We start from the raw sequence: 13,094 nt of genomic DNA, 5'->3' as shown, positions 1-13,094 counted from the left end.
AAGTTTATTTTTTAAAAAAAATCTCAAAAGATGGCGCGCTCGACAACGTTCAAAAACGTTCAAGTGTCAAACATCACTTATGTCATGTGTGGCATTGTTCAACGCGCCATAAGTCAAATTCTACAATGGTTACTATATTTATCATTTGTAGAATTACTATGAATTTTCGTAGTAAATTTACAAATATATTTGAAGTCTACGTGTTTGTAAAATTACTATGAATTTTTGAGGTAATTTTACAAATATATTCAATATAGGTTTTTGTAAATTTACTATGAAATTTTATAGTAATATTACAAATTTTGTAAAATTAGTATAGTATTTCATAGTAAATTTGCAAAAACGTCTTTTTTCATAATTTGTAGAATTACTATAAAACTTCATAGTATATTTACAAATTTTGTAAAATTACAATGAAATTTTGTAGTAGATTTACAAATGATGAAAATTGGATGGTTTTGTAAATTTACTATGAAAGGAGCGAGTACGACGTTTCCCCCTTTGCTAAGCGAAATAAATCCGATATGCGGCGCTGATTTAAATGTCACTCTATGTCATTCCACAATGATACATTTTTTGGCTTGACAATATATAAGCTCTTCATTCAACATGCATAATTTTTGAACGGTCGAGTAAAAAAAAGAAACATATCATAAAATATTCTTCTTACGTTTATTTTAAATTTATTTGTTTAAAAATAACAATAATTTCAATTTTTTTTTTCATAGATTGAACAAGAATCTAATGTAAAAAGTAATACCAATGCGACACCTACCGTTAAAATAGAAAAGGAAACTTATTTGGAATTGTAACATTTTGGTCCGCCATAACAGCATCTTCGTTTTGCTTCTCTGTGATTGGTCAAGTAAAACGAAGATGCTGTCATGGTGGACAAAAATGCTACAATGGATACCAACTAAGTTTCTTTTTGCATTTTTACGGTAGGTGTCGCATTGTCATTACTATTTACATTGGATTCTTATTTAATCGATGAAACATTTTTTGTTGAAATTATTGTAATTTATAAACAAATTAATTTTTTTATAAAAAAAAAATTTAATAAATTTTTTAATGAAAAATGTTAGAAAAATATTTTATGACATGTTTTTTTTTCAACGATTCAATAATTATGAATGTGTATGCATTTTAAATGAAGAGCTTATATATTGTCAAGCCAAAAAAGTATTATTGTGAAATGACAGAGTGACATTTACATCAGCGCCGTATATCGAATTAATTTCGCTTGGCATAGGGGGAAATATTTTGACAGATAGTACTCGATCCTTTCATAGTAAATTTACAAAAACGTCCTATCTTCATAATTTGTAAATTTACTATGAAATTTTGTAGTAAATTTACAAATGATGAAAATTGGATGGTTTTGTAAATTTACTATGAATATTCATAGTAATTTTACAAAATTTGTAAATGTACTATGACATTTTATATTGTAGTAATTCTACAAAATATGAAAATATGACGATTTTGTAAATTTACTATGAAATACTATACTAATTTTACAAAATTTGTAATATTACTATAAAATTTCATAGTAAATTTACAAAAACCTACATTGAATATATTTGTAAAATTACCTCAAAATTTCATAGTGAATTTACAAAATCGTCCAATTTACATCATTTGTAAATTTACTACAAAATTTCATAGTAATTTTACAAATTATGAAAATTGGAAGTTTTTGTAAATCTACTATGAATCTCCGTATAACAATAGCATAGAAAATTCATTTTGTCTGATTTCGCGGGATCTTTTTTTTAATTCACCCACAGTTAGTTGTTCCATTGGACCAATTTTTCCTACAACCTTTAATGATAGAACGCAGTACACATAGTTTTTCAACTTGTTTGTGTGTAAACAAACAAATGTCAACTGTTAATCTCATGTGTCAGATAAGCGTTCAATTTACAAACCGTCCAAAAAAAACCAACGTTCACAGAAAATTGATAGTTTTTCATTGCAATATAAATTGAATAAATTAAAATAAAATTATTGCCCCTAAATTTTCTAAAAACAATTTATTTATTTTTAAACCATTTTTTCATCGTAAATTTTGCAATTATTAATGTAAAAATATAATTATTTATTAAATGAAGTCATCAAGTTTGACATCACAAAAAAGTTTATAAACATACGTATTGCGCCATCTATCGAAATATGAGATATTGTGAATTTCGATAGTGAAAGTCGCTATGCATGAAGTCGAAAAATAACATTATTTGTTTTTTTGATGTTTTTTTCTGTTATTTTATTGTTATTATTATGATTTGGAATTATGCTACCAAAAAATTGTGAAAAAGTTGTATTTAAACTGATATATTCATCATTTGTAAATTTACCCTGACTTTTCGTAGTATTTTTACCAAATGATATTGTGACTTTTATTTTGACACATTTTGTAAATTTACTACGAAAATTCTGTGTAAATTTACAAATGACTTACAACACAGTGTTCGTCGGAACATAGCGCCATCTATTGAAATAATCTTAATCTACTTAGACGAACTTTTTTGTGTGTCTATAAATATAGAATGTCACACTGTACAGTGTACATACTGCGAGTGGAAAGCGCACGCACATTTATAACATTTTAAAGAGTAGCACGATAATAGTTGATGATTGCTACTTCAAATATTTACCATTGTATGCCACTGTTCTCGTTGTGCAGCTCATTGAATATAGCCCAATGAACGCTTATACTAACTGCATGAAATGTGGAAGAATTTAATATTTATTATTCGATCGTGTGTCACGACCAGAGAAATAAGCACACGATTTATATATATAAATGCTGCACAAGCTGTGATGCAAATACCCATCTTCGAAATGAATCAGAGCAACAGATGCGTAGTCAATGTATGCAAAACCAAAAGACAACCACAATCTACACCATCAAAACTTATTTGTCTTTCATCTCAAAACTGATGTAGTCGGTGACGTAGATATCATTTGAATCGCAATTGTTTTACGTGCCCAATTGTCTTTAACTTTGTTTTAATGAACGTCAAAGATTGAAATATTTTGTCATATAACCAATTTTCGAAAGATTTTACTCTTCGGTTCTGGTTTTCAGTGTGGTTTTTTTAAGAAATCAACAATGAATTTTCGCTTCAATTTGATTTTGTTATAAATAGCGAACCAAAAAGGGAAATATCCGCAGGTCATGTACAAGCCAAAACATATTTCCAAATTGAAAAGACAATTTTCGAAGAATTCTGACTATCCATTTAATTATACCTACGTAAAGCAAAATATTTCACTCAAAAATTCATTTTTATCTTTGAAGTAGCACCCAACACAACTATTTCATCGAAAATAACGAATTAAATATGTATTTTGGCAACATTCATTTTAAGCTCTTTTTTCCTATCAACAATAACAAACTATTTGGACGTAACAACAAGATGGTTTTTCGCTTTGTGCTGAATATATTGTTGATTTTTTTGCGCTTGAAATATTTGTCAAAAAATGCTGATGTGCATTGTGAGAAGTTGACGCATAAACATTCTACAAATAAGGTAGCTCGTTAGTTTCATCTTCGGAGATCTCATATTTCACTATATACTCGTTACGAGCTTGGTTTTTCAATGGGTTTGGATTCCAATGCAAAAGATGCAAATGATGATGATGTGAAAAGCATTGCTCGCTGACTGATATATTTTTTTTGTGTATAAAAAATGATGGCATCATGTTTGCATGTGAAATACATTCAAATGAAATGATATCGAAAACATGGAAGTGAACATGGTTAAATTTAATGAAATGGAAAAAGAAGAGTCTACAGAGCCACTAATAAGATACGAAATGAATTCCAAGCACCTCAAACTTCAAGCGTTTCAAAAGTCAGAAAAATGCATTCAAATTACGAATGCGGAACATGTAATTCGGAGAACACAACGCTGAAAGAGAAAATAGCGGGAGAATGAGAGAGGGAGCAAATCAACAAAATGGCTTGCATATTTATGACACGAAATGTGATTTGTGATTATACGTAAAAAGACCTTCAGAGACATATGAACAACAGCTCATTCGGTAAAACCCCTTTGCATGTGTCTGCTTGTGTGTGAGAGAGATAATTTACCCTCGACTTTTTCATTCATTTTATGAATTTTTTTACCGTGATTTTTTTTGCAATTAATGTTTGCGATTGAAATACAAACCGACTTTGTGAGTGGATGAATTGTGAATGTGCGGACGAGCATTTGTGCAAATCTGGTTAAACAATTGTAATGTCGTTGCATGAATTGAGAAAAGTCTGTATCAAAAGTGACAGAGAGATAACGGGAGAATTTGCAGTATATGAAATATGTGACGCATTTTAAATTTAAATTTCTTCATTTAATTCAACATGAAAAAAGTCAACACGAAATGAACAAAAAAAATCTCACACACATCCGGAATTCAACATTTCGATGAAATTTTGTGTGTAAGTAACTCAGCCGTCAAAAGTTTCCGTAAACCTTTAAAATCATTTATGTAAGAAAAATTACATTTGGATTTTTGTAAACCAGAATCATGTAGCCAAACTTTTTGGGCACCTGTGCATGTATTTTGTGTTACTTGCATTCCTTTTCTTCATGTGGAGGATTGTTATAAATAATGAGAAAATGCAGTCAAGTAAGCTTACTGCTAGCAAAGAGCATGGAAGGAAAAAAGAGAGGTTTAATTATAAATTCCGGTGTTTACATTCGAAACACTCTCACATTGTTCCATACTCCATCAAATTAAATAAGCAAAAAGTAATCGCAATTTAATGGCTTGTAACGTGGTGGCAGGTGCTTTGATTTTATTTAAATAATTTATACGCATTTTCAGTTTATTTTCCATAATATTTTCTCAATTAAATTGTTTGCGGTAATTTTGTAAAAAAAACACACACATTTCCACTGAATGTTGAAAGAATAGCACAAAATCAAGGTGATAGGAATTCATAGGATTGGATAAGGTAAAATATTCCACAATTTTTTACCGTAATTTGAATGCATATATGTACTCAAAAATTGCATTAATTGTTTTGCTGTGCGTGCATTTTGTCCTCGGGCTATATGTACTTAAATAACATGTACACATTTTATAAATGAATTTTAACAATTGCAAAATGTGAGCAAAATTTGTTTTAGCTATACATTTGTAATGGAATGCACGCATCACTGAATGTGAGCGATGGTGCCGCGCTACAAAATATGTTTTGTAAATTACCGAAGTGGAATATATGGCGTAAAACACATTTTCGACGACACGTGATGGTGGAATATGTGAAAATCGAGTACATATATACGAAAAGTGAATAATGTGAAGAAAGTTGAAGTTGCGCGTTTGAGTAGCGCACACAATATATTTCTTTCGGTCCATAGAACATGATGAATCTCCATCTATGCGACTCAAATGGGTTGATAGTAAACCGTATCTTTTTTCCTGTCAAACCCATTTATATGTGATATAAATTTCGACCGAAATACAAATTGCAAAATTGCATGATTTTTTCATGTTCCTCGGATTAATTGATAATCTTGATTTCGAAATGAGAACCAATCAAAAACGATTAAACAGATTCTCCAGACAATGAAAAAGTTAACTTGGATTAAGGGCAATAATGCGAAAAAACACCTTTTCATTGAGGTATTTCGATGAGATTAAAATCATTCAGACCATTTTGTGTGCTCTCTAGTATATGTGCCTGCATAGGTTTTGCGACTTTCGCCCTTTTTTGTATTTATCATGCATGTAATTAATGTATTACGTGTGTGTTTTTTGACTTTGTACGAAAGTTTTTCATCAAAAATCTATTTGAATTCAATGATTTCAAGAAAAAGTACGGTTTCTGCGTAATTTTGATACGGTAGCCAATTTTGAGCACACCAAATAGATTCTATTTTACGTTATCCTTGTATAACCCAAATCCTCGGATAGTTGACATGATGAATCGAATTTATTTTGTTGGAAATGTTCAGTTTTTTGTGAAAGAAATATACATCAAAAGGATTCGAGTTAAATTAAAAATGTGCATAAATTTAATAATTCTCTTGTATAAAATTGTAATGGCCACAATTTTAATGTAGCTTATGTTTAATGGACGACATTAGTAGGAAAAAGTAGCACTATCTGACGTAGTCATTAATGTAATTTTAAAATCCTTTCATACATTTAATGCATGGTTACTTTTTCCACACTATTTCAAAAGTTCAAACATTGAATATGGACACTGACCATTTTAACTAATATGCCTCAGTGCATAATGAGACTGCCTGCCACTCATGTGAATCACATTTAATTGGTCTTATAATCTCGAACGAATGTTATGTGTTAATAGTGCCGACATTGGGAAAACGACTTCTCCGGTTTCAATTTCCATGTTTTCATTTCGTATCGTCGTCGTCCATCCATTTGACGGTCCGTCCAAAAGTTCTCGTATTTTTATTTGGCCATTAAAATTTCGACAGCACATAGCCATGCCATTTCAATTTCGACCGCATTTATTTTCCATGCTTGTTTTTTGGTTGAAAGTTTTAAATTCAACGGATTATCCTCGACTTTAGTGCAAAAAGCTTGGCTAAAATAAATTTCAAAGAAAATAATTATACATATATAGGCGAGAGAAAAAAATACGTTATGTATACTTTCGTTGGCAGATATTCGGATGTTGCGTTGAAAGAAAAAAATGCGAATTCATTTTTGTTCTTTTCGAGTTTCGAGGGCCAACAATCCAAAATTAAAATATTTCAATGGAAACATAAACAATGGATAACAACTATGACAATAAAGTTATACGATGCTATTTTCTCTAGCACACTTTGAATAAAAATGACAAAAAATGTGTGTCGGTGTTCTTGTTTCAGCCAGCCATTTCATTTATGCTCTGATTTTTTTTTCTGTCCAACATTTCTTGTATTTAATTTTAAAATTATTACATAGTTCCATACCTTTTGTAATGCCCTGACAATTATAAATGGGAATAACAGAATAAAATAGTTTTTTTGTTCACTTGGATTTTATGCGAATATAAAGTGTTTTGAAACATGTTTTTCGTTCGGTCACATTGGGATTACATAAATTGACCCCAAAAGAAGCGCATACACAGCAACAATGCCATTGTTAAACTAATTTACAAGAATTCAAATGGTCTGTTTCACTGTTGTTGCTTTTTTATTTCTTCAATTTTTTTATATCTTTTGCGCCTTCAAAATGGAATTAAGTACATTTTTGTCGGTCTCGCTTTTTGCACTCATTTTCAAGAGTAGCACGCCATTATCTCGCATTATCCTCACAAAATATTTGCTCAACTTACGACGAACTGAAGCATCTGCATTAGTTTTTGCCTCTCATTAAAAACGTTATATATGTTCCATTTCGCTCCAGTTTTTTTAACCAAAACACTCTATTAATGTAATAAACGCTACGAATAATATCTTTTCATGATAAAAAAAAGAGTTGGCTTAATTGGTATGCTTCAAATAGGACAGTATTCAGTTGGAGTATCGCTATTTTCAGCACCAAGCTTATATTCAATGCATACATTCCAATTATAAAATTTACAAATTATTTTAAATACCTCATATCGTGTAAATAATTACAAAAAATGAGACACATTTTAGAAAAATGATTTTCATTCAGAATGATAAGCACACAATTAAACCGCATCAAAAGAATGCCATTATATATTGTTGTGAACCGAGTGGTACAACTAATTCAAAAAATAAACAATGCTTATGACACCGACGTGTGTCTGAACGTGTATTAAATGTCGAAAAAGGCTTTTTAGATTTTCTGAGTTGAATGTAGTCGACATTGAGTTGCATTGTTTGTTGCGCTCGAAAAAAAAATCTATGCATATCTGCAGAAAAAAAGAAAATGTGACTGACGCCATGGGGCGAAGAAAAAAAAACCAAACGACAATTCACAGTTGAGTCGCAGCCAAAAAGCTTAGAAGATGATTGTTCTTTTTTTTAAGAATTTAAAAAATATAACTTTGACAAAAAGACAAAAGAGAAAGGAAGAGAGAGAGAGAGAGAGAGAGAGAGGAAGCAAGAAATATTTTCAGCGATGGCCTCAATTTATGAATGGAGAAATAAACGTGCCCTTTTCAAAAGAATTTTTAGAAAATGTCCATTGTTTCATGGTTCATTTGTCTGGTTGGCAAAAGAATGCTGTCCAAACACACTCGGTAAATATATGAACATACCGAAGGTTATTGCAAATCGCCGACAGCAAAAAACGAACGCTAAACAAATAATAAGAGAAAAAGTCAGAAAGTAATAAGCTTCAATGGACTTGATATTTGCTTTTTTGTTATTAAAATGTTGTATGTGTTGTGTTGCCACTGTATGGCATTTATTTAAAATTCATTCGATGTGCGATACATAAATCAAATTTACAGCATGAATTGATACCTTTCTCTTACTCTCTTTGTTTCACAAAGCTCATGGCTCTCAGTTCATATATTTCTTTGCATAAACTGTATACGCTTTTTTTGTTTAATTGCACACAACCATCGTAATAACAAGCAACCTCGAATCAGTTCACTAAATTTTTGATTTATGTACACAACGTGTGAACATTTTTCACAACATATTCATTTTTATATTGCACCGAAACGGTGAGTTTTTAAATGGAAGTATTGTTACGCTCTCTCATGCGACAAAGCCGTTCGAATGAAATGTGCTCTGTGTGTATATTTGAAGGGTGTTTAACGCTTTTGATTTTAAGGCATGACTTTGCACATTACTTTGAAATATACTGAAAATGTTTCTTTTTGTCAGTAAATATGACGGTTTCGACTGAAAACATCCCGGAATAACGATAGACAATTTTAGCATTATTACTATTATGGTTATGATGCTATAAGCGAAACGGCTTATTACAAAAATTTGCGTTTGCATGCCATTTTTGGTCTTTGTTCATCATACATCTGATTATATTATTATCGTTGTCTTTCTCCGTGTGGAATTTCAAAATTTAACTGTGCCTGACATTGGGGCGCGCACATTCTCAATGTGTTAATTCGCTTAATGGCATACATGCGCGCAATTTGGTTTTTTTTTATTGAGAAATGACACAGCCATACTTGAGTCGAAACCGCATATAAATGCCGCTTACCAAGACAGTACCAATTTTCCATTTTCTTCTCTTTTTTTTCAACATGGCAACTGCGAAACGGTAATTTACAAAATTGGCCGCACAAAGCTATTGTGCTCATAAATTCTTGAAAATATATTATCGAAAGAAATATGAAAATATTTGCAAAGCTTCACAATATCGAAATGTCCAATATGTCCATTTGGTTGTCAACTCAGGTCGACTCGTGGCATTTATTATTTGAAATGTAGTCTGGTATTTTCATCTAAAAATACAGCAAAACAAAAAAATTATATTTACATTTTCAAGTGCACCGTCGAAGAAGTGTCTTTAAAAGCAAACACATTAAAGGAGGATGATGGCGCTTTCATTGTTTTGTGACGTCAAGCAAACACTTCAATGGCGTTAAACACGCGTATAATTTACAAAATACATTAAAAGATGCTATTCTTTTGATTTCGTTATTATACCGAAAGCTAATAGAAATGCATTCGAATAAACGTATGGTATTCTCTGTGGATACAATAAATCTGAATCTAAATCATTCAATAAATTTAAATTTCACTCTTTCTTAGATCGAAGCTTCTCGTTACTGTTTACCTCGTATTTTTATTTAATCCATCGACTATTTCATTGCTGCTGGCATTTCGTATCGTGTCATTTATTTAATATGAACGCGCGAATCTGCGAAAAGAGAACAAAATAAGAATGTGCCATTGGCAATGGCAGCCAACAAGCAATGAATGTTTTTCCTCAATTCTTTTTCTTCTCGAGCTCACATTCTCGCTCTCTTTTTTTTAATTTTATTTGCGTACGCATTGTACGTGCAAATTCAGTGGCGATAGCTGCTGTGTAAACGACATAAAAACAACATAAACGTGTATATGAACCGAATCATTCGCGAAGTTAAGTTCAAAGGTGGTGGTACAACAAAAGCAGCAACCATCTATAAAGCAACACACAAATGGAACCGAATGAAAGTTTGGTAGTTGGCTTTGAAAATTGGTTGTAAATGCAAAATACCTTTTTTTTTCGTTGTGCACGTAAAATATGAGTACGAAACACAAAGAAATGGCATTGTTCGCGGAAATTCGGTTGTTCCCGTTGTTTGCAGTGAGCTCGAAACACATCACCTTGGAATGTAATGAAGCAATTGAATAAAATTTCGCTGGTTATCAGTTACCTTTGAACGATGCTTTTTCTCTCTCCTTTTCATGCTTGTTCACACGTAACTACAGGCATGGGATTGCTTTATTTTCTGGCTATATGTGTACTGGGCTTATTTTTTTCTAGCGAACGTGTTCACATACACATTTTGCAGAATTGTACGCTCAACATACAAATTAAGTGCATGAAAAACGCGTGTTCGACGTTCACCTTTAACCATTTTGACGCAGTTTTACCGCGCGCATTTCATTTTACATTTACATTCTTTTTTGTTGTGCTACGACCAACTTTCAAGTTTCTCCTTCGTTTTAACAATGTTAAATGGCCTAAATATCCAACATAAATTTTGTATTGTGTAGCATTCGCTATATCTACCCAAATCATTCAAGTTAAATGATTTGACTTGGTTACTTTTTACCGTTTTGCATTGAGGGCGTTTCTGTTATTTACTTCATGTGAATCGTTTGAAGCGAATGAAAAAAAGACGGGGTGATATTTGAAAGAAAAATTGTGTGGAAAAATGGTGTCAAGCAATGTTTACCTTATATTGGAGTGGATGAATGGCTGCACACCGACCGAAGTGGTGATAAAAGGTTTCAATAGAACGACTGACAAGGGTCGATTTTGTGTCGCGCGACTTCAACTCTTCCTGCTGTATTTACTGAACCACTCTGCAATCTGCATTAGAAGAAGAGATAAAAAAGGAGAAAGAAAGGAAGAGAAACACAACATGAAAAATCTTATAAGTTTAATTCCTTTGTGAGCAATATTCAAAGAGGTGGCAATATGATAAAGGTTGTTTTTTTCCTTGTTATTACAGACTTTTGGTTGAATGTCACTTTTTAAATGGCTTATTTTATTTCGTGAACATAAAGTGTGTGTTTTGTGCGTTGTGTTTGCCCATATCGAAACACGAAAAGTCAAACTATGCAAAAATTCTGATTTTCGGGTGAAACGACAATATGCGTACTTTTTTTATTAAATTCACCTCAATGCTTCCTCGCACTATTCTGTAAATAATCATTCATAGAAATATTGAGAAATTTTCGATTTTCAAATAAAAAACCCATTTTAGTATACGTATAACATGAGGATTTATCTCGGCCCATGTTTAAATGGAAAAAACCTGTATTTCGCTCGGATTTTTAGTTTAAATTTTGATTCGACTTCCAATGACGGAATTTTAACCAGATTTAGAGAAATTTGCCTAGATTTTCCCGGCCTCAATTACCATAGAAAAAATCTAGCATCCTTCACAAAAAATTGATACATATTGGGAAAGGACAAGAAACCGCAATAATCTTGCATTCACGTTGATCTTTTGGTTATATGATGGTATCAGACTGATATCTGCATGCAACATAAATAAAACAAAAAAAAAATGGAAAATTCAAAAAAAAAATCGAATCTTCATTCAAAATCGAAATGCAAACTGCCTGAATTGTTACTGTGTAGTAATATTATCATTAATTATAATGTGAAACATTTGTGAATGATTCGCTTGTTCAATATATTTCTTTATTTAAAATGCACAAACGGTTTTGTGCTTGTTTATCTATCTCCATCGTTTTGAAACGTGTTTAACCTGACATTGGCGTCTGCCGCCAAAACAACTTATGATAAATATTTTCTGAACGAAATGCCTCACATTTTTTTGTTCGGCTTTTACTTATGTGAACGTCACACAATTCATTCTATCGATGTGGGCACGTAGAAATGTACTTTCTCATAATGGGCAAACAAAACCGTAGTAATAGGCCAAAAGGAAATCAGTCTTGCCAGAGATATGTGTACGCGAGGGTTACACACAATTATTTTCGCACTGATGAAATATTATCGTATAAGCACATCATATGCATATACATACGCACCATCACATGGCCATGCTCACGCCCATTTCAAGCGTTGCAAATAAATCCCTCGCTTCAATGCGAACACCATCAAACCGTTATTATTATTTTGGGGGAGGAAACCTCATCATTGTCTTTCGCCACAGCCAAAATTGTGCGCAATAAAATTCGTATCTTAGCTCATCATTCTCTTGAAACTTCAACGGAATGCATAAGCATGTGAGAATCATATCAATTCCATGCTCGCACAGTTCTTCACTGTAAATAATCTACGCATGTTTAAAGATATTTCAAGACACCCAAAGAGAGAAAAGGCCAATTCAAAGACAATTCATTTCCTTGACGGTTCCAATCTCACTTTGTATAAGAGATCCCTGGTCAATATCACACACCATTCAGGCTGAAATATATAAAACTACACACAGACATGGTTTGATGACATCAAACAATACAGTGGATATGTTTGTTTGTGCTTTGCATCAGAACTACTACGACACATGAGTTATTGTAACTTTGCAGAATTGTTGATCGGATAGAGAGAACAAAAAAATTGGAACAAATTCCCCGAGCGATAGTGATTGTTTTGTATGCACATCAATGCATGGTAAGCAACTGTAGCAAAAAGTATTTACTATATACCAAAAAACCATAAGCCATTTCCATGTATCGTGGATAGTACGACGGTATGTTGTGTGCTCGGGTTTATCATTCGAGCCATTTGTGTGTGCAATGCATCGACAGTGGCAGAAATGGCATCGCAGTGACGACGACAATGACAACAACAACAAAAACAATAGATGCGACGCAGATCCTCTTTCTCTCAAAATCGTGATATAAATAAATCACATTGCTGTATTATAAACATTATAAATCATCATAGAGTATGTGTAGTGCATAAAGCTCGCCGATTGTGCACATGTTGCGATTGAGCAGATAGCGGCACGCAAAGGGACGAGCACATTGCGAACGAACGAGTCTAGCATATTT

The 13,094-nt window shown here is 32.2% G+C and overlaps 1 protein-coding gene across 2 annotated transcripts in view; it reads right to left on the bottom strand.

Moving 5' to 3' along the window:
• Positions 1 to 10,935, bottom strand: part of LOC116349183 (neurotrimin) — a 77,872-nt gene extending 66,937 nt beyond the window's left edge. For both annotated transcript variants that reach the window (XM_031780488.1, XM_031780489.1), the window contains exon 1: positions 10,799 to 10,935. The gene's annotated coding sequence lies outside the window, so the exon portion shown is untranslated. The remainder of the gene's footprint in view (positions 1 to 10,798) is intronic.
• Between the last annotated feature and the right edge of the window lie 2,159 nt (positions 10,936 to 13,094).

Source organism: Contarinia nasturtii, unplaced genomic scaffold (assembly GCF_009176525.2).
Source record: "Contarinia nasturtii isolate CC-2019 unplaced genomic scaffold, AAFC_CNas_1.1 Cnas_scaffold_2806, whole genome shotgun sequence".
NCBI classification, from domain to species: domain Eukaryota; kingdom Metazoa; phylum Arthropoda; class Insecta; order Diptera; family Cecidomyiidae; genus Contarinia; species Contarinia nasturtii.
The sequence above is the reverse complement of the archived record's forward strand: the minus strand, read 5'-3'. Positions and strand labels throughout refer to the sequence as shown.